This window comes from Scleropages formosus, unplaced genomic scaffold, assembly GCF_900964775.1.
Source record: "Scleropages formosus unplaced genomic scaffold, fSclFor1.1, whole genome shotgun sequence".
NCBI classification, from domain to species: Eukaryota; Metazoa; Chordata; class Actinopteri; order Osteoglossiformes; family Osteoglossidae; genus Scleropages; species Scleropages formosus.
The window spans coordinates 123,988-143,118 of NW_021641043.1; the positions used below are offsets into that span (position 1 = coordinate 123,988).

Genomic DNA, 19,131 nt, shown 5'->3' on the forward strand with positions numbered 1-19,131 from the left:
AAAGTTCATTGAACAGTTTTTTCAAATTACCTTTAATTGAATAAAATTTACTTGTTTTCAATATAGCAAGTACATTTTTAAATTAATTTAAAAACATCTGTAGTATTAAATTACACATTAAAATTTATAAATTAAAAGTTCCCAAAAGCGACTCTTTCACGATGTGAGTTCAGTTCTTGCATACATCTACTATGCATACCGAAAATTTCGAAATGGTGGGCACAAGAAAACGCGGGGATGAGATAATCCGAGTTTGCTAGCTGGTAGGTTAACGTTTTTTTAGTTCTGTTTATTATGCTCTGCTTTGTTTCATCAGAAATTCTAATGTACTAACCAAAGTACTACAAGTTGTCTGTGTCATAGTTAAGTTTAGCTTTGAAAGCATAATTTCTAAATGCTGCAAGTGATTTCGTAAAAATTATAGCTCATCAGAGAAATTACACACTTGCTAGAAAATATTCCACCAGTGAATTAAGAAATAACCTAACCTACCAGCTAGAAAACTCGGATTATCTCATCCCCGCGTTTTCTTGTGCCCACCATTTCGAAATTTTCGGTATGCATAGTAGATGTATGCAAGAAGAACTCACATCGTGAAAGAGTCGCTTTTGGGAACTTTTAATTTATAGATTTTAATGTGTAATTTAATACTACAGATGTTTTTAAATTAATTTAAAAATGTACTTGCTATATTGAAAACAAGTAAATTTTATTCAATTAAAGGTAATTTGAAAAAACTGTTCAATGAACTTTCGACATACTGTTCTCTCTGCGTATGTCTATATACGTTTTCCCGCTTTTTTGTGTCGTGGAGGTGGGGATCTTTTTCACTATCAAGGGTTTGCAACAGTACTGCGCGTTACGTAAATTCGGTATAACCCTGTCCAAGGATCCTCATTTTTGGTAAGTAAGCAATTTGTAGCCATGCCATGGGTGTGTAATTTTTTTTTTTTTTTTTTTTTTTTATACTTAAATACAGTATATGTCTTAGACTTAACGTGGTCGGAGCTGCTACCAGTCAAGGTTGTGAAATGGTGGGCACACGACGCGGGGACGTCGAGATATCCGATTTTTTGCTAGCTGGTAGGTTAACGTTTTTTTAGTTCTGTTTTGTGCTCTGCTTTCATCAGAAATTCTAATGTACTATCAAACCAAAGTACTACAAGTTGTCTATGTGATAGTTAAGTTTTTAGCTTTGAAAGCATAATTTCTAAATGCTGTAAGTGATTTCGTAAAAATTACAGCTCATCAGAGAAATTACACTTTTGCTAGAAAATATTCCACCAGTGAATTAAGAAATAATATAAGTTAATAAACAAAAGAATTATTGCTGAAAATTGTCTTCTCTCCTAAAAACTGGCATTTGTTGCATATTTCATATGTAAATAACGAAAATTTGGACTTAACATCTTCACAAGTAAGTGACCCGATGTGAGTCACACAGGCATGTTGTAGACACACAAGTTAGTCATTACTAACTGGACAACTACATTTTCTTTGTGAACAGGCTTGCCCATTTAGCTAATTCCTGTTCATTTTTAGTTTATTTCAATTGCAGGCTCTTCATGTCTAATCTTGGTGTAATGTGGAACAGAACTTTTTGGGGATCCCATATTGTTTTAGTAAGTGCATTTAACAAACACTTAAAAAGCGATACTGATGGCAGCAGTATTTCAGCGGTCATTCAGTTTAAAACAATGTTTTAAACCACATGTTGGCGCAGCCATCTCTGCGTTTGAGAAGTGGTAAATAGATTATACTTAACGGAGGTAACAAAGTACACGTTCACACCATCTGTTTGCTTAAACCGGAAGGGGAGAACATTTATTTACATACGTGCTTCATCAGAACACATCACGCACAACAAAGGTCATGTGATCGATACTTCACCAACATGAGAGCACACTGAATAGAATCTCCAACACCCGCACTTGCTCTCATTCTCTACAGGTCCATTTACAATACAACACACAGTTACATCCCTGTATCAGCAACATTTATGCCCCAAACATAAAGCTTTCAAACTTTTCTTTCTTATACTTCGTCATTGGTTTAGTCATCACATCAGCAACCATTTCTGTTGTTGGACAGTACTCAATTGTTATTTTACCATTACTAATTGCTGATCGAATGAAGTGGTACCTAACGTCAACGTGTTTACATCTTTGTTGACAAACAGGGTTTTTGGGAAGAGCAATTGCACCTTGGTTATCCTCAAAGATTTTTACCGGTGCATACTGACATCCATTTTCCAGTCCATTCATCAATTGTACAAGGTACAGACTTTCTTGTGTGGTCGCAGCCAGTGCCATATATTCCGCTTCGCATGTTGACAAAGCAACTGTAGGCTGCTTCTTTGACTTCCAGGAAATGAGGGGACCATTTTTGGTTAGACTAAAACAGTATCCAGTCGTACTTCGTCTGTCATTTGGATCTGATGCCCAGTCAGCATCGCTGTATGCCATAAGTTTCAGCTTCTCGTTACTCTTCTTGTACGTCAGTTCTTGGTTTACTGTACCTTTCAGATACCTCATCACATGCTTCACTGTACACCAGTGTTGCTCATTTGGTTTTGACATAGATTGAGACAATTTACTCACAGCCCAACTAAGATCTGGTCTAGTACATGTCATTAGATAGGTCAAACTACCTACTGCTTCACGATACTTTGTGTGGTTTACAGAGTTTCCATCACCGTTATACTCTAGCTTTTGTTCACATGGGGTCGATCTGGACTTACTATTCGACATGTTGAACCTTTCCAGTATTTTTAAGATGTACCCCTTTTGATTAATTTTCACAACTCCATCCATTTGCTCAAAATCAATGCCTAGGAAATGTTTTAATTTACCAAGGTCTTTCATCTTGAATTTAGCTGTCAGCATCCTTTTCACACCATTTAGTAACTCGTTGGTACTAGAAGCAATAATCAGATCATCAACCCAGATTATTAGCATCACTCTCTCTTTTCCAGTTTGTCTGCTGTAGACACAAGAGTCTGCAGGATTTTGCATAAAGTCATTTTCACTCAGGTAATCATGCAGTAACTTATTCCAGTTTCTACCTGACTGTTTCAGACCATACAATGACTTGTTCAGTTTACAGACAAGTTTTTCACCAGTATTTGATTTTACCTCAAAACCTTCTGGCTGTTCCACATAGATCTCACAATCAATTGGAGCATGTAAGTAAGCCGTTTTCACATCCATCTGATGTAGAACAAGGTCATACTGTGCTGCCATTTGCATCAAGACACGAACTGATGTGATATTTGCTGTTGGAGAAAAGGTTTCCTTATAGTCTCTTCCCATTACTTGACTATAACCCTTAGCAACATATCTAGCCTTATATGTTTCATTGTTATCTGCATTGTTCTTGATTGCATAGACCCATCTACCCCCCACTGCATGTTTGCCTTCGGGTAGAGCCATCAACGTAAAAGTTCCATTTTCTTTTAGAGAATCCATCTCTTCTTCCATGGCTTTAATCCAGATCTGTGATTTGGTTGAACTCATGGCTTCCTTGAAGGTTTGTGGTACATTACACATTCTGTAACAGTAGTCAATATTAGTAAGTATCTGATCATCATCTTCAATATCAGTTACGTAGTCAGATAAGTATTGGGGAGCTTTCCTGTTCCTTTTGGGGTTGCATCTATTCTGAATATTTTCAGTCTGATCATCATTTTGAAGATCTGTTTTGTCTCCACTATCTTGAGACTTCCCTGAACTCTGTTCAGTGATGTTTGTTCTTACCTTAGATGGCAAATAACTTCCCCCATAAACATCCTCATCTGGTATTTGTGGGTCAGTTTGAGTTTGCTGCTCGACAGCACATTTCTTGAAGAATTTGACAAGCCTGTGTTTAAGGACTCTTCCAGTGTCTGTGTAATACACTAGGTATGAAGGGCTATTCTTGTCATACCCAACAAATATTCCCTTCTCACAACGTGAATCTAGCTTCTTTCTGTCGTGTTTGTATGCATAGCACATGGATCCAAAAACTCTCATCTTTGAAAGATCCGGTTTTCTTCCTGTCAACATGTAGTATGGAGTCTGCTTTACTCTGTTATTAATGCATCTGTTGCAAATTACTGCAGCAGTCATCACAGCGTAAGTCCATAACTCTTTTGGTAATTTACTCTCAATGAGCATGCATCTGGCCATTTCAAACAATGTTCGCCAACTTCTTTCAGCAGTACCGTTTTGGTGGGGTGAATACGGTGCAGAGGTCTCATGTTTAATGCGATTTTTGCTTAGCAATGACCGAAAATTTGTTGCTGTGAATTCAGTGCCATTATCTGACCTAATGCACTTTACAGTACCATAAGGAGCAGTGTCTGCTAGGAATTTTTCCGTAGCCTTTACAGTGTCACTTTTCGCTTTCAGGAAGTAAACAAATATTGTGCCTGAGAAATCATCAACAAATACAAGTGCATACCTGTGACCATCTTTAGCCTCTGGTTGAATAGGACCAGCCAAGTCTGTGTGCACAAGTTCAAGTGGGACTTTGGCACGTGCATCGGGTTCTCTGTTCCTGCTTTGCGCAAATTTGCCTTGTGTGCAGACTTCACAGTGCAGTTTGGACTTGTCAATCTTTCCTTTGATTTCCATTCCTTCCACAATATCTGGCAACTTGGAAACATCATCATAGTTGCAGTGGCCGAGGATTTCGTGCCAAGTTTGAATGTCGTAACAGCCGTTACAATAATCTCCTCCCTTATCTATAGTGTTTAGATAGTACAGTCTATTATACTCTTTTATTTCAAATCTCGTGCCATCCTTGTGGATGAGCTCGTCATGTCCTTGTCGAAAACGAACAGAAGCCCCGTTGGCAGTCGCTGCTTTAACAGAGAATATGTCTTGTGGATATGAAGGAATGTACAGTGCTTTCTTTAGCGTTGTACTCACTTGCTTTCCTTCACTGTCAATCAAACATATCTCCGCGTCACCTCTCTTCAGCGCAACGCCACTCGCTCTTGTCCCGTCCGCAAGCTCAATGAAATGTTTGCCCGTTTGGAAAGTCTCGTCAAATTTCTTAAACTTTCCGATGTTGGTAATTATGTGTGATGTTGCTCCCGTATCAACCATTAGTCCTTTATGTTTCAGCCCGTCTAGTTGATAATCACACGTTTTGAAGACAAATGCAGCATGTTTATCTGCGTCCTCTTCATGCGTCGCTTGTTTTGCGTCGTCCCTTCTTTTGCGTCTGCAAGATGCGTCTTTGTGTGTTGAGCTTTTGCAATAGCTACACCACTGTTTTTGACTTTTACGACGTTCATTTGGACATCTCCAGGCTTTATGTCCTTTTTGACCGCAATTATAACGTAATATTATCAGGGTCTGCGTTTTTCTCTCTCTCTCCTCTTCTCACAGGAGCTGCACCACTCGCTGTCATAACGTTGTCGTCATTTGACCTAGCATACTTTTCAGTGTTTTCAAAACTTCTAAGCTTTGTCTTAAATTCTGCAAAAGTCATAGTTTCATCACTCTGTGTTACATGAACTGCGAATGGTTTAAACGATTCTGGCAAACCTTTAAGAATCATTGCAATCAACAGTCCGTCACTGAGCGTCTCCTCAGCATTCCTCAGAGCGGTAATGGCTGTTTCTGCCCGAATAATGTAATCCGTAATACTTTCCTTTGCAGTTTTCTGAAGGGATGTTAATTCTGTGTACAGGTTAATAATTCGCGGCTTCCCTTTTCCTGCATAGTAGCCCCTCAGTATTTGCAGCGCCTTTCTTCCGTCATCTGCAGCTTCTCTCATTATAAGGGAAAGACTTTTATCATCCAAAAACTGGATCAATTCCGCGTAGGCTTCTTCATTTTTATCAGTGTCGTCAATCTCATCTTCGTCCGCGCTGTCTCTATCGCTCGGTGTGGGGACTTTCAATATGGTCTCTTTCAGTCCCAGCAAACGCAGGTGCCCCAAAAACTTTGTCTCCCAAAGTTCGTAATTCTTTTCGTCTCCGTCGAAACACAGTCTACTCAGTCTATTACCTACTTCTCTTCTGGGCCCATAACCTGTTGGCGCAGCCATCTCTGCGTTTGAGAAGTGGTAAATAGATTATACTTAACGGAGGTAACAAAGTACACGTTCACACCATCGGTTTGCTTAAACCGGAAGGGGAGAACATTTATTTACATACGTGCTTCATCAGAACACATCACGCACAACAAAGGTCATGTGATCGATACTTCACCAACATGAGAGCACACTGAATAGAATCTCCAACACCACAACTCCATAGATCTGCAACAGCTGCGGATAAATTTCTGTAATTGTGTGGTATCAGTTTTTTCTTTCTTTATTGTTACCACGGTTATGGTACAGCAAATGACCATTAAAAAAAAAAAGCGAAATTGAAGGAAAAATATATAGGGAAGAAGGAGGAGCTCAACACCAGTAGGTCGTCATCTTATAATTCACACTGAAGTGCTGTTTACATTCATGCTGAAAAAAGTACCGGTACACATTTCTTTCACCTTCTTCAACTTTCAGCTTCTTGCTAGATGTGGTTCTGTGTCTTTGTTTTTCCTATAGTAGTATAATGGCTAATTGCAGCATAGAGTCAACCTGTCACAGGTCATGTGTAGACAGCTAAACTCTTCATGTTTTGAGTGAACTGTGAAAATGTTGTACTGAAGTAACAACATTACCAAATATTGATTTAACAACATTTTAACGGCACGGCATATGAAGCTCAGAGTCATCGTGGACAATGATGGCTTTAAAATGGCTTCTTCTAATGGCTTCTCCATTCGGGAAGGCCAGAAACTTTAAAGGAGTTTCACAGTACAATTTGCCAAGCATTTGGAATTGAACGAGACTTTGGTATTCAGTTCGTGGATCCTGACTTCAGTAATGAATTCATGAATGTTACATCAGTACAAGACATACGGGACAGAAGTACAATCAAGTTAGTGTACATCATGCTGAGTGATGTGGGTGTGAGTCCATCTTCTCCATTGCAAAATTGCCCCAGCACTTCAGGATCATCTGGAGCACCAAGAAGAGGCCCAACATCTCCCAGTGTGTCCTCATTGTCTTCAACAGACTATGATAACACCATCATTCAGGGACTGAACCGAGAGCGTGTGCATGACCACATGAGTTCTCTATTCCTTGCTTTCCAAACAATGTACAGGTGCAGCATATACATATGATACAGTGTGATGGATAAAATGAACCACATATTAGCAACAGCTACTGTACACACTCAACATTTCAGTTTCACCAAAGGGGAGTGGGGGGGTATTCAAAATGAAACTACGAAAGTAATAAATGTGAGTATTCTTAAATCATTGGACATATGATATGTTTTCAGATAAAGTATATAGGGACATATAAGTTATGTTAAAAAAGCTATGTAAGATACAGTGAAAACCTATAAGCTCTAGTAAGCAAGCTGCTTTTCTCTGATAGTCCAAGGGCTGGTTTAAGGAAAAATGAATATGTTTTGCTGGTGTTGAAAGCTCATATTAAAGATTACATTATCATAGTCTACATGGGTTTATATTTGTGGAAAGTTCAGACTTACCAGTGTCCTGGGGTGGTGTCTGCAGCTCCCTGTTTATAATGCCCGTATTGCTTGTATGAGTTACTGTAGGTGTATTCTGACTTTGTGGGTTATGCCTCCGGGCCCCCCATTCCGTTCGGGTTAAACTGGTGGTACGAGTAGGGGTTCACAGATTGTGAGTAGGTCTGGCTCTGATAGTACTCATGTTGGCTGTGCCCCCCCCGTCTGTCCTCTGTAGAAACCCATATCTGTGGCTGAGAAGTCGGGCAAGGTTGGAGAGTCTTTGGATGCAGGGTGGCAGCTCATAGAGTTTGGGATGTCAGTCAAAATGCTGGCGAGCTGCTTTTCAAAAGCTGGTCCACTCATTATTGGTCGCACAGCATCTCCTCCTTCCTGAAAGCAGGCGGTCCGAGTGTGCAGTAGATAGAGAAGGGGAAAGAGCAGTAAAGCAGGACCAAATCCTTCAAAAAACTTCTCTGGTGAAATTCTCTGTGCAGAACTGCATGCACTGGGGCAGCACCCAGCCGAGTAAAACTCTTCGTTATCGAACACTGGGTGGATTCTCTCTTCCTTTCGGCCCAGAAGAAGCCCCGCCCCCCCGGTAAAACAGCTCTGTGTCTCCTCCCCTGCTTCAAGCACACAGCACACACAGCACACACAACACACACCATCTTGCTGGTGCAATAATTTACTGGAATTATTGCCTTTCTATCTAAGGTAAATTCGTGTTCACCCGTAAGATGCACATTTGGTTTGCGTTGAGCATACAACTGTAATTGAGCATATAACGCTTTTTGGAAAAGGAGCCAAAGTATCATTCTGCCGACACATTATTTATATTAGTGGGATGACCTTTTCAGTGTGAGTCACCCTGCTACCATGGCCTTCCTATATTGAGTTCATTGTCTGTGACTTGATATGTCTCCGGAACCTATTCCCTCGGTCTAAGAGCTCGGAACAGAGTTCCGGTGGTGTTGTTGAACTCTGTTTTCTCTGAGCATATTCGGTGGAACCTGATGAGTTGGGACTTGATCAATCCTTGGAAGGTGCGTTTGGGCTGGAAGCTGGATTTGTGCGGTAGACAGTGTGTGTCAGTGCTTTTAAAGTAAACCTTGGTCTCGAGTGTTTTAAAGCCACCTTGAGGTTTACTGTAATGGACTGTGGTGTCCAGGAAGTTTACTTCCTGTGTGTCTCAGTGTTGTTTTATTGTTATTTTGGAGTGGTGTGTGTGTTCATGAGTGTGGTGAATGTGTCAAAATCCTCGTGGCCATGGTGCCAGACCCTGAAAATGTCACCCAGGTATCTGTAGCACTGGAGTGGTCTGTTTGGGCATTTCATAAATAGAGTTTCCTCCCAGTCTGCCATGTAGATGTTAGCATAGGCCAGGGCAAGTTTTTATTTGTTTTTAAACCCATTGCTGTCCGCTGTAGGAGGGGGACGCAGTGGTGCAGTGGGTTGGACGGGGTGCTGCTCTGCGGTTGGTCTGGGGTTCGAATCCCACTTGGGGTGTCTTGCGACAGACTGGTGTCCTGTCCTGGGTGTGTCCTCTCCAGCCTTAGGCTCTGAGTTGCTGGGTTTGGCTCCGGTTCCCTGTGACCCCGTATGGGCCAAGCGCTTCAGAAAGCGTGTGTGTGTGTGTGTGTGTGTGTGTGTTTACCTGTCTCATCACACCTTTTGGAAAATCTCCCTTTTTTAAGGCATCCCTGTGAGGGTATGGACGACGGATGGAAGCAGCAGTGGAGAATTGAAGTAGTGGACCAAAAGGTTTATTTCCCTTTACTAAAAAGTATTCTTCAAAACACATAAACCCTCAACCAAGTACAAAACAAACATAAAGTTATAAAGAACATGAGGCCTATGAGCCATGGGCTTAGCCCTTATATCAATATTAATGCGTAACTCTCCTATTCACTGCATGAGAGTAACTACATAAGTTTGTATCAAGCTCTCTCACTAGTGCCCTAATACAAACCTATATAGCTATAGCTCCGCCCTCTGATTATACCATAACAGCCTCAATTTATTTCAAAATACATTTCCCCCAAAAATTACATCTAAAATAAATACTAAAACATACAAACAATACTAAACATTTTTTACTATAAAAATCCCTACATACATCTTATAAAAACATTTCACACTACACAGTAAAACAACCCTACCTAGTTGGTTGTGCCCAAGGACTCCCCCCTAGATATACCCCAAATAGTTGACTCCATCGGGTTTACAACACAAGGCACCAAACACAACAGAACACCAGACAGCTACATGGTAAGGAAAAAGTCTACAGAAATGTTCTTCTAAAAACAATAAATACATTCACTCTCCACACAGTTACATATACCTGCCATATCTTTATAAAAGAAATATTAGTTAATGACAACCAGACAGATACCGGTAGGCCTTTCCCGGCACCCAATCTAGTTCAAACAAACAGTGTTAAATGGAATACGAAACCAGAACAAACAATATAACGATACAAGATAAAATGCATGTGACAGGCAACAGCAACAAGGTTTAGCGTTACATTGTTGGTACTTTGCCGGCATCTTGCTGATTCCTTGGAACAACTTGCCTGTCACAGCTCAGTCTGTGACAATCCCTCTCTTATGATTAAGTGGTGCACGGACTGTATTAATTTGCAGTATGTTTTGGTTAATGTTTTGTTTGGTGTGGGGTGAAGTGGTTGTCCATTATTATCTTTAAGACTGCTTGCCCCCACCATGTTGCGCTCAAACATGAAATCTATTCCGCAAACTTACCATTTTTCATTATTATACATTTCCGTTATAATAGAGAGGAGGTTAAAGAGCTGGCTGTCTGGTGCAGTCATCACAACCTGGAGCTGAACACGCTCAAAACAGTGGAGATGATTGTAGACTTTAAGAGAAACACCTCAGCATTATCCCCACTCGCCATCATGAACAGCACTGTGGCAACAGTGGAGTCATTCAGGTTCCTGGGCACTACCATCTCACAGGACCTGAAGTGGGAGTTCCACATAGACTCCATTGTGAAGAAGGCCCAGCAGAGGTTGTACTTCCTTCGCCAGCTGAGGAAGTTCAACCTGCCACAGGAGCTACTGATGCAATTCTACTCTGCAGTCATCGAGTCTGTCCTCTGCACTTCTATAACTGTCTGGTTCGGCTCAGCTACGAAATCAGACATCAGAAGGTTACAGCGGATAGTTCGGACTGCTGGAAGAATCATCGGCACATCCCCCCCAGCTCTCCAAAAGCTGTACTCGTCCAGAGTCAGTAAAAGGGCTAGCAAAATCATTGTAGACCCCTCGCATCCAGGCCACTTCCTCTTCGAACCTTTGCCATCTGGCCGGCGCTACAGAGCACCGAGCACCAGGACAGCCAGGCACAAGAAAAGTTTCTTTCCTCAGGCCATCTACCTCATGAACAGCTAAATCCCCCCTAGAGAGTAAACCAGTGCAATACATAACGCTGTTTATATTTATATCTATTTATCACATCATATGTCTTACTCACATTCCCTTGCATTTGTATAGAACATACATATAATGTCTAGTGACTATTTTTTGTATATTGTGTACTTTATATTTTTTAATCCTTTATTCACATATTCTATCTTCTCATCTGTGTCTTGTCACTGTCATTCTGTCTGTGCTGTGGAAGTTTCTGTCACCAGGACAAATTCCTTGTATGTGTGTACATACTTGGCAGTAAAGCTTGTTCTGATTCTGATTCTGAATAATAAAATAAGAAAATATCAGTCAGTAAGTAAAACAATGTTGGGCCCAAGTATTCCGAGTGGTACAGACAGCAATGTACACAATCACATCAACAGTGAGAGACAATACAGAAAGTCGCCAGGCAGGTACAGAAGGACCCCAGTCTTACCCCCCCCCCCCCAGTCTCTGTTGCAGCTCCCGGAGGTTTTTTTATAACCCGCGAGAACCCGGGGCTCTCCCTCGGCAGGTCCGTGTCGGTTTGTCCACCAGAAGAGACTGTAATCCCCGTGTGTCCAGGCGTGCCTTCGCTGCCTCCTTCAATGCGTGGTCCCGTGCCGGTCGGTCTCCAGGTCGTCGCTCGTCGATGCGTCGTCCGTCTGCTTGTCTCCGATCCCCGTCGGTGTCCCCCTTGCGTGCGGTGAGGAGCATGCACCTTTGCTTAAAAAGCGTTCCCGAGTTTTCCAGGTCCGTTGTTGGTGCCGCTTTGTGCGCAAGTGCTCCGTTCAAAGTCCCAGGCACAACTCCGCTGATGTAGTGTTCTTTCATCAATATCGAGTTGTTTCCATTTGGTGATGGCGGATCCTTGGTTTTTACACTGAGCACTTGGTTGGGTTGTTATTCAGAACAGATAACAGATATTAATGTTCAGTGTAGCTTTCGTAAAGCTTAAGCAGGACTCCTGACGTTTCGCACCTAGCTGGTGCTCCTTCAGAGGAGAATCTGCTGGCTAGGGGGGCAGTGCAGTCGTTTATATATCCCAAGGTGTGTGTGTGTGTGTGAGGCAGAGAGGTGTGAAAAAGGGCCGTGTCCCACCTAAAGTGGGATAGGGAGCTGTGGGCCACCTTCTTTACTCTCGAGGAAGCTGTGTGTGTGTGTGTGTGTGTGTGTGTGTGTGTGTGTGTGTGTGTGTGTGTGTGTGTGTGTGTGTGTGAGAGAGTGAGAGAGAGATGTTCATTGTGGAGTGATGGCTCTCCCTTGTGGGTGTTTTGTGTAGAATTGCAGGTGGGTTTGAAATTTCTGTGGTGAATGTCTTGTGATGTGGCTGGGGTTTAGGTGTCCAGGACAGGTTTGTATGCTTGGATTGGGGTAGGCTGTGGATGGGAGATGTTTTTTAGGAAAAAAATTTTTTGAGCGTGTATGATGTGTGGTCTGAGGATAGGGTTAGGATGAGGGCTGGGGTCAAGGTGATGGTTAGGGCAGGAGTTAGGGTTCGGGGTTACGTAGGTCTCGTTCTGATCAATGTTTCTTCTTTTAATTTGTGTAATCTGTATCTACTTTTTGCCCACTTCACCGCCACCTCCCATTCTGCCTTACTGGCTAAGTCAGACGTGGGTTTCTGTGTGTGTGTATTATGCCTTCATGATGGGCCTGGAGTATATACATGTTGTTTTCATCCAGGCCTCCACGTGTCTTTGCACTTTCTGTGATGTGATGTTGTTAGGAGATGAAGGTTTAATAAACTGGGTTAATTTGTTTGCCTCTTGGTGTGGTGGCGCAGTGGGTTGGACCGGGTCCTGCTCTCTGGTGGGTCTGGGGTTCGAGTCCCCCTTGGGGTGCCTTGCGACAGACTGGCATCTTGTCCTGGGTGTGTCCCCTCCAGGCTTAGGCCCTGAGTTGCTGGGTTTGGCTCCGGTTCCCCATAGGGTGAGTGGTTCGGACAGACGGACAAAACATAGAGGACGGAAGTACAATCAAGTTAGCGTACATGCTGAGTGATGTGGGTGTGAGTCCATCTTCTTCATTGCAAAATTCTCCCAGCACTTCAGGATCATCTGGAGCACCAAAAAGAGGCCCAACATCTCCCAGTGTGTCCTCATTGTCTTCAACAGACTATGATAACACCATCATTCAGGGACTGAACCGAGAGCGTGTGCATGACCACGTGAGTTCTCTATTCCTTGCTTTCCAAACAATGTACAGGTGCAGCATATACATACGATACAGTGTGATGGATAAAATGAACCACATATTAGCAACAGCTACTGTACACACTCAACATTTCAGTTTCACCAAAGGGGAGTGGGGGGGGGGGGTATTCAAAATGAAACTACGAAAGTAATAAATGTGAGTATTCTTAAATCATTGGACATATGATATGTTTTCAGCTAAAGTATATAGGGACATATAAGTTATGTTAAAAAAGCTATGTAAGATACAGTGAAAACCTATAAGCTCTAGTAAGCAAGCTGCTTTCTCTGATAGTCCAAGGGCTGGTTTAAGGAAAAATGAATATGTTTTGCTGGTGTTGAAAGCTCATATTAAGATTACATTATCATAGTCTACATGGGTTTATATTTGTGGAAAGTTCAGACTTACCAGTGTCCTGGGGTGGTGTCTGCAGCTCCCCGTTTATAATGTCCGTATTGCTTGTATGAGTTACTGTAGGTGTATTCTGACTTTGTGGGTTATGCCCCCGGGCCCCCCATTCCGTTCGGGTTAAACTGGTGGTACGAGTAGGGGTTCACAGATTGTGAGTAGGTCTGGCTCTGATAGTACTCATGTTGGCTGTGCCCCGTCTGTCCTCTGTAGAAACCCATATCTGTGGCTGAGAAGTCGGCAAGGTTGGAGAGTCTTTGGATGCAGGGTGGCAGCTCATAGAGTTTGGGATGTCAGTCAAAATGCTGGCGAGCTGCTTTTCAAAAGCTGGTCCACTCATTATTGGTCGCACAGCATCTCCTCCTTCCTGAAAGCAGACGGTCCGAGTGTGCAGTAGATAGAGAAGGGGAAAGAGCAGTAAAGCAGGACCAAATCCTTCAAAAAACTTCTCTGGGAAATTCTCTGTGCAGAACTGCATGCACTGGGGCAGCACCCAGCCGAGTAAAACTCTTCGTTATCGAACACTGGGTGGATTCTCTCTTCCTTTCGGCCCAGAAGAAGCCCCCCCCCCCGCCCCCCGGTAAAACAGCTCTGTGTCTCCTCCCCTGCTTCAAGCACACAGCACACAGCACACAGCACACCATCTTGCTGGTGCAATAATTTACTGGAATTATTGCCTTTCTATCTAAGGTAAATTCGTGTTCACCCGTAAGATGCACATTTGGTTTGCGTTGAGCATACAACTGTAATTGAGCATAACGCTTTTGGAAAAGGAGCCAAAGTATCATTCTGCCGACACATTATTTATATTAGTGGGATGACCTTTTCAGTGTGAGTCACCCTGCTACCATGGCCTTCCTATATTGAGTTCATTGTCTGTGACTTGATATGTCTCCGGAACCTATTCCCTCGGTCTAAGAGCTCGGAACAGAGTTCCGGTGGTGTTGTTGAACTCTGTTTTCTCTGAGCATATTCGGTGGAACCTGATGAGTTGGGACTTGATCAATCCTGGAAGGTGCGTTTGGGCTGGAAGCTGGATTTGTGCGGTAGACAGTGTGTGTCAGTGCTTTTAAAGTAAACCTTGGTCTCGAGTGTTTTTAAAGCCACCTTGAGGTTTACTGTAATGGACTGTGGTGTCCAGGAAGTTACTTCCTGTGTGTCTCAGTGTTGTTATATTGTTATTTTGGAGTGGTGTGTGTGTGTTCATGAGTGTGGTGAATGTGTCAAAATCCTCGTGGCCATGGTGCCAGACCCTGAAAATGTCACCCAGGTATCTGTAGCACTGGAGTGGTCTGTTTGGGCATTTCATAAATAGAGTTTCCTCCCAGTCTGCCATGTAGATGTTAGCATAGGCCAGGGCAAGTTTTTATTTGTTTTTAAACCCATTGCTGTCCGCTGTAGGAGGGGGACGCAGTGGCGCAGTGGGTTGGATGGGGTCCTGCTCTGCGGTTGGTCTGGGGTTCGAATCCCACTTGGGGTGTCTTGCGACAGACTGGTGTCCTGTCCTGGGTGTGTCCTCTCCAGCCTTAGGCTCTGAGTTGCTGGGTTTGGCTCCGGTTCCCTGTGACCCCGTATGGGCCAAGCGCTTCAGAAAGCGTGTGTGTGGTGTGTGTGTGTGTGTGTGTGTGTGTGTGTGTGTGTGTGTGTGTGTGTGTGTGTGTTTACCTGTCTCATCACACCTTTTGGAAAATCTCCCTTTTTTAAGGCATCCCTGTGAGGGTATGGACGACGGATGGAAGCAGCAGTGGAGAATTGAAGTAGTGGACCAAAAGGTTTATTTCCCTTTACTAAAAAGTATTCTTCAAAACACATAACCCTCAACCAAGTACAAAACAAACATAAAGTTATAAAGAACATGAGGCCTATGAGCCATGGCTTAGCCCTTATATCAATATTAATGCATAACTCTCCTATTCACTGCATGAGAGTAACTACATAAGTTTGTATCAAGCTCTCTCACTAGTGCCCTAATACAAACCTATATAGCTATAGCTCCGCCCTCTGATTATACCATAACAGCCTCAATTTATTTCAAATACATTTCCCCCAAAAATTACATCTAAAATAAATACTAAAACATACAAACAATACTAAACATTTTTTACTATAAAAATCCCTACATACATCTTATAAAAACATTTCACACTACACAGTAAAACACCCTACCTAGTTGGTTGTGCCCAAGGACTCCCCCCTAGATATACCCCAAATAGTTGACTCCATCGGGTTTACAACACAAGGCACCAAACACAACAGAACACCAGACAGCTACATGGTAAGGAAAAAGTCTACAGAAATGTTCTTCTAAAAACAATAAATACATTCACTCTCCACACAGTTACATATACCTGCCATATCTTTATAAAAGAAATATTAGTTAATGACAACCAGACAGATACCGGTAGGCCTTTCCCGGCACCCAATCTAGTTCAAACAAACAGTGTTAAATGGAATACGAAACCAGAACAAACAATATAACAATACAGATAAAATGCATGTGACAGGCAACAGCAACAAGGTTTAGCGTTACATTGTTGGTACTTTGCCGGCATCTTGCTGATTCCTTGGAACAACTTGCCTGTCACAGCTCAGTCTGTGACAATCCCTCTCTTATGATTAAGTGGTGCACGGACTGTATTAATTTGCAGTATGTTTTGGTTAATGTTTTGTTTGGTGTGGGGTGAAGTGGTTGTCCATTATTATCTTTAAGACTGCTTGCCCCCACCATGTTGCGCTCAAACATGAAATCTATTCCGCAAACTTACCATTTTTCATTATTATACATTTCCGTTATAATAGAGAGGAGGTTAAAGAGCTGGCTGTCTGGTGCAGTCATCACAACCTGGAGCTGAACACGCTCAAAACAGTGGAGATGCTTGTAGACTTTAAGAGAAACACCTCAGCATTATCCCCACTCGCCATCATGAACAGCACTGTGGCAACAGTGGAGTCATTCAGGTTCCTGGGCACTACCATCTCACAGGACCTGAAGTGGGAGTTCCACATAGACTCCATTGTGAAGAAGGCCCAGCAGAGGTTGTACTTCCTTCGCCAGCTGAGGAAGTTCAACCTGCCACAGGAGCTACTGATGCAATTCTACTCTGCAGTCATCGAGTCTGTCCTCTGCACTTCTATAACTGTCTGGTTCGGCTCAGCTACGAAATCAGACATCAGAAGGTTACAGCGGATAGTTCGGACTGCTGGAAGAATCATCGGCACATCCCCCCCAGCTCTCCAAAAGCTGTACTCGTCCAGAGTCAGTAAAAGGGCTAGCAAATCATTGTAGACCCCTCGCATCCAGGCCACTTCCTCTTCGAACCTTTGCCATCTGGCCGGCGCTACAGAGCACCTGAGCACCAGGACAGCCAGGCACAAAAAAGTTTCTTCCTCAGGCCATCTACCTCATGAACAGCTAAATCCCCCCTAGAGAGTAAACCAGTGCAATACATAACGCTGTTTATATTTATATCTATTTATCACATCATATGTCTTACTCACATTCCCTTGCATTTGTATAGAACATACATATAATGTCTAGTGACTATTTTTGTATATTGTGTACTTTATATTTTTTAATCCTTTATTCACATATTCTATCTTCTCATCTGTGTCTTGTCACTGTCATTCTGTCTGTGCTGTGGAAGTTTCTGTCACCAGGACAAATTCCTTGTATGTGTGTACATACTTGGCAGTAAAGCTTGTTCTGATTCTGATTCTGAATAAGAAAATATCAGTCAGTAAGTAAAACAATGTTGGGCCCAAGTATTCCGAGTGGTACAGACAGCAATGTACACAATCACATCAACAGTGAGAGACAATACAGAAAGTCGCCAGGCAGGTACAGAAGGACCCCAGTCTTACCCCCCCCCCCCCCAGTCTCTGTTGCAGCTCCCGGAGGTTTTTTTATAACCCGCGAGAACCCGGGGCTCTCCCTCGGCAGGTCCGTGTCGGTTTGTCCACCAGAAGAGACTGTAATCCCCGTGTGTCCAGGCGTGCCTTCGCTGCCTCCTTCAATGCGTGGTCCCGTGCCGGTCGGTCTCCAGGTCGTCGCTCGTCGATGCGTCGTCCGTCTGCTTGTCTCCGATCCCCGTCGGTGTCCCCTTGCGTGCGGTGAGGAGCATGCACCTTTGCTTAAAAAGCGTTCCCGAGTTTTCCAGGTCCGTTGTTGGTGCCGCTTTGTGCGCAAGTGCTCCGTTCAAAGTCCCAGGCACAACTCCGCTGATGTAGTGTTCTTTCATCAATATCGAGTTGTTTCCATTTGGTGATGGCGGATCCTTGGTTTTACACTGAGCACTTGGTTGGGTTGTTATTCAGAACAGATAACAGATATTAATGTTCAGTGTAGCTTTCGTAAAGCTTAAGCAGGACTCCTGACGTTTCGCACCTAGCTGGTGCTCCTTCAGAGGAGAATCTGCTGGCTAGGGGGGGCAGTGCAGTCGTTTATATCCCAAGGTGTGTGTGTGTGTGTGTGAGGCAGAGAGGTGTGAAAAAGGGCCGTGTCCCACCTAAAGTGGGATAGGGAGCTGTGGGCCACCTTCTTTACTCTCGAGGAAGCTGTGTGTGTGTGTGTGTGTGTGTGTGTGTGTGTGTGTGTGTGTGTGTGTGTGTGTGTGTGAGAGAGTGAGAGAGAGATGTTCATTGTGGAGTGATGGCTCTCCCTTGTGGGTGTTTTGTGTAGAATTGCAGGTGGGTTTGAAATTTCTGTGGTGAATGTCTTGTGATGTGGCTGGGGTTTAGGTGTCCAGGACAGGTTGTATGCTTGGATTGGGGTAGGCTGTGGATGGGAGATGTTTTTTAGGAAAAAAAATTTTTTGAGCGTGTATGATGTGTGGTCTGAGGATAGGGTTAGGATGAGGGCTGGGGTCAAGGTGATGGTTAGGGCAGGAGTTAGGGTTCGGGGTTACGTAGGTCTCGTTCTGATCAATGTTTCTTCTTTTAATTTGTGTAATCTGTATCTACTTTTTGCCCACTTCACCGCCACCTCCCATTCTGCCTTACTGGCTAAGTCAGACGTGGGTTTCTGTGTGTGTGTATTATGCCTTCATGATGGGGCCTGGAGTATATACATGTTGTTTTTCATCCAGGCCTCCACGTGTCTTTGCACTTTCTGTGATGTGATGTTGTTAGGAGATGAAGGTTTAATAAACTGGGTTAATTTGTTTGCCTCTTGGTGTGGTGGCGCAGTGGGTTGGACCGGGTCCTGCTCTCTGGTGGGTCTGGGGTTCGAGTCCCCCTGGGGTGCCTTGCGACACACTGGCATCTTGTCCTGGGTGTGTCCCCTCCAGGCTTAGGCCCTGAGTTGCTGGGTTTGGCTCCGGTTCCCCATAGGGTGAGTGGTTCGGACAGACGGACAAAACATAGAGGACGGAAGTACAATCAAGTTAGCGTACATGCTGAGTGATGTGGGGTGTGAGTCCATCTTCTTCATTGCAAAATTCTCCCAGCACTTCAGGATCATCTGGAGCACCAAAAAGAGGCCCAACATCTCCCAGTGTGTCCTCATTGTCTTCAACAGACTATGATAACACCATCATTCAGGGACTGACCGAGAGCGTGTGCATGACCACGTGAGTTCTCTATTCCATGCTTTCCAACA

The 19,131-nt window shown here is 43.4% G+C and overlaps 2 long non-coding RNA genes across 2 annotated transcripts; both read left to right on the top strand.

Annotated features, from left to right (window-relative positions):
* The first annotated feature begins 801 nt into the window (after positions 1-801).
* On the top strand, positions 802-7,020 carry LOC114909751 (uncharacterized). The gene is made up of 3 exons (XR_003797377.1): positions 802-903; positions 992-1,083; positions 6,986-7,020. It is a non-coding gene; the product is annotated as an uncharacterized LOC114909751 (long non-coding RNA).
* A 2,123-nt stretch (positions 7,021-9,143) lies between these two features.
* LOC114909750 (uncharacterized) lies at positions 9,144-18,138 on the top strand. Its single transcript, XR_003797376.1, has 3 exons — positions 9,144-9,158; positions 11,982-12,109; positions 17,988-18,138. It is a non-coding gene; the product is annotated as an uncharacterized LOC114909750 (long non-coding RNA).
* The last annotated feature ends 993 nt before the right edge of the window (positions 18,139-19,131 follow it).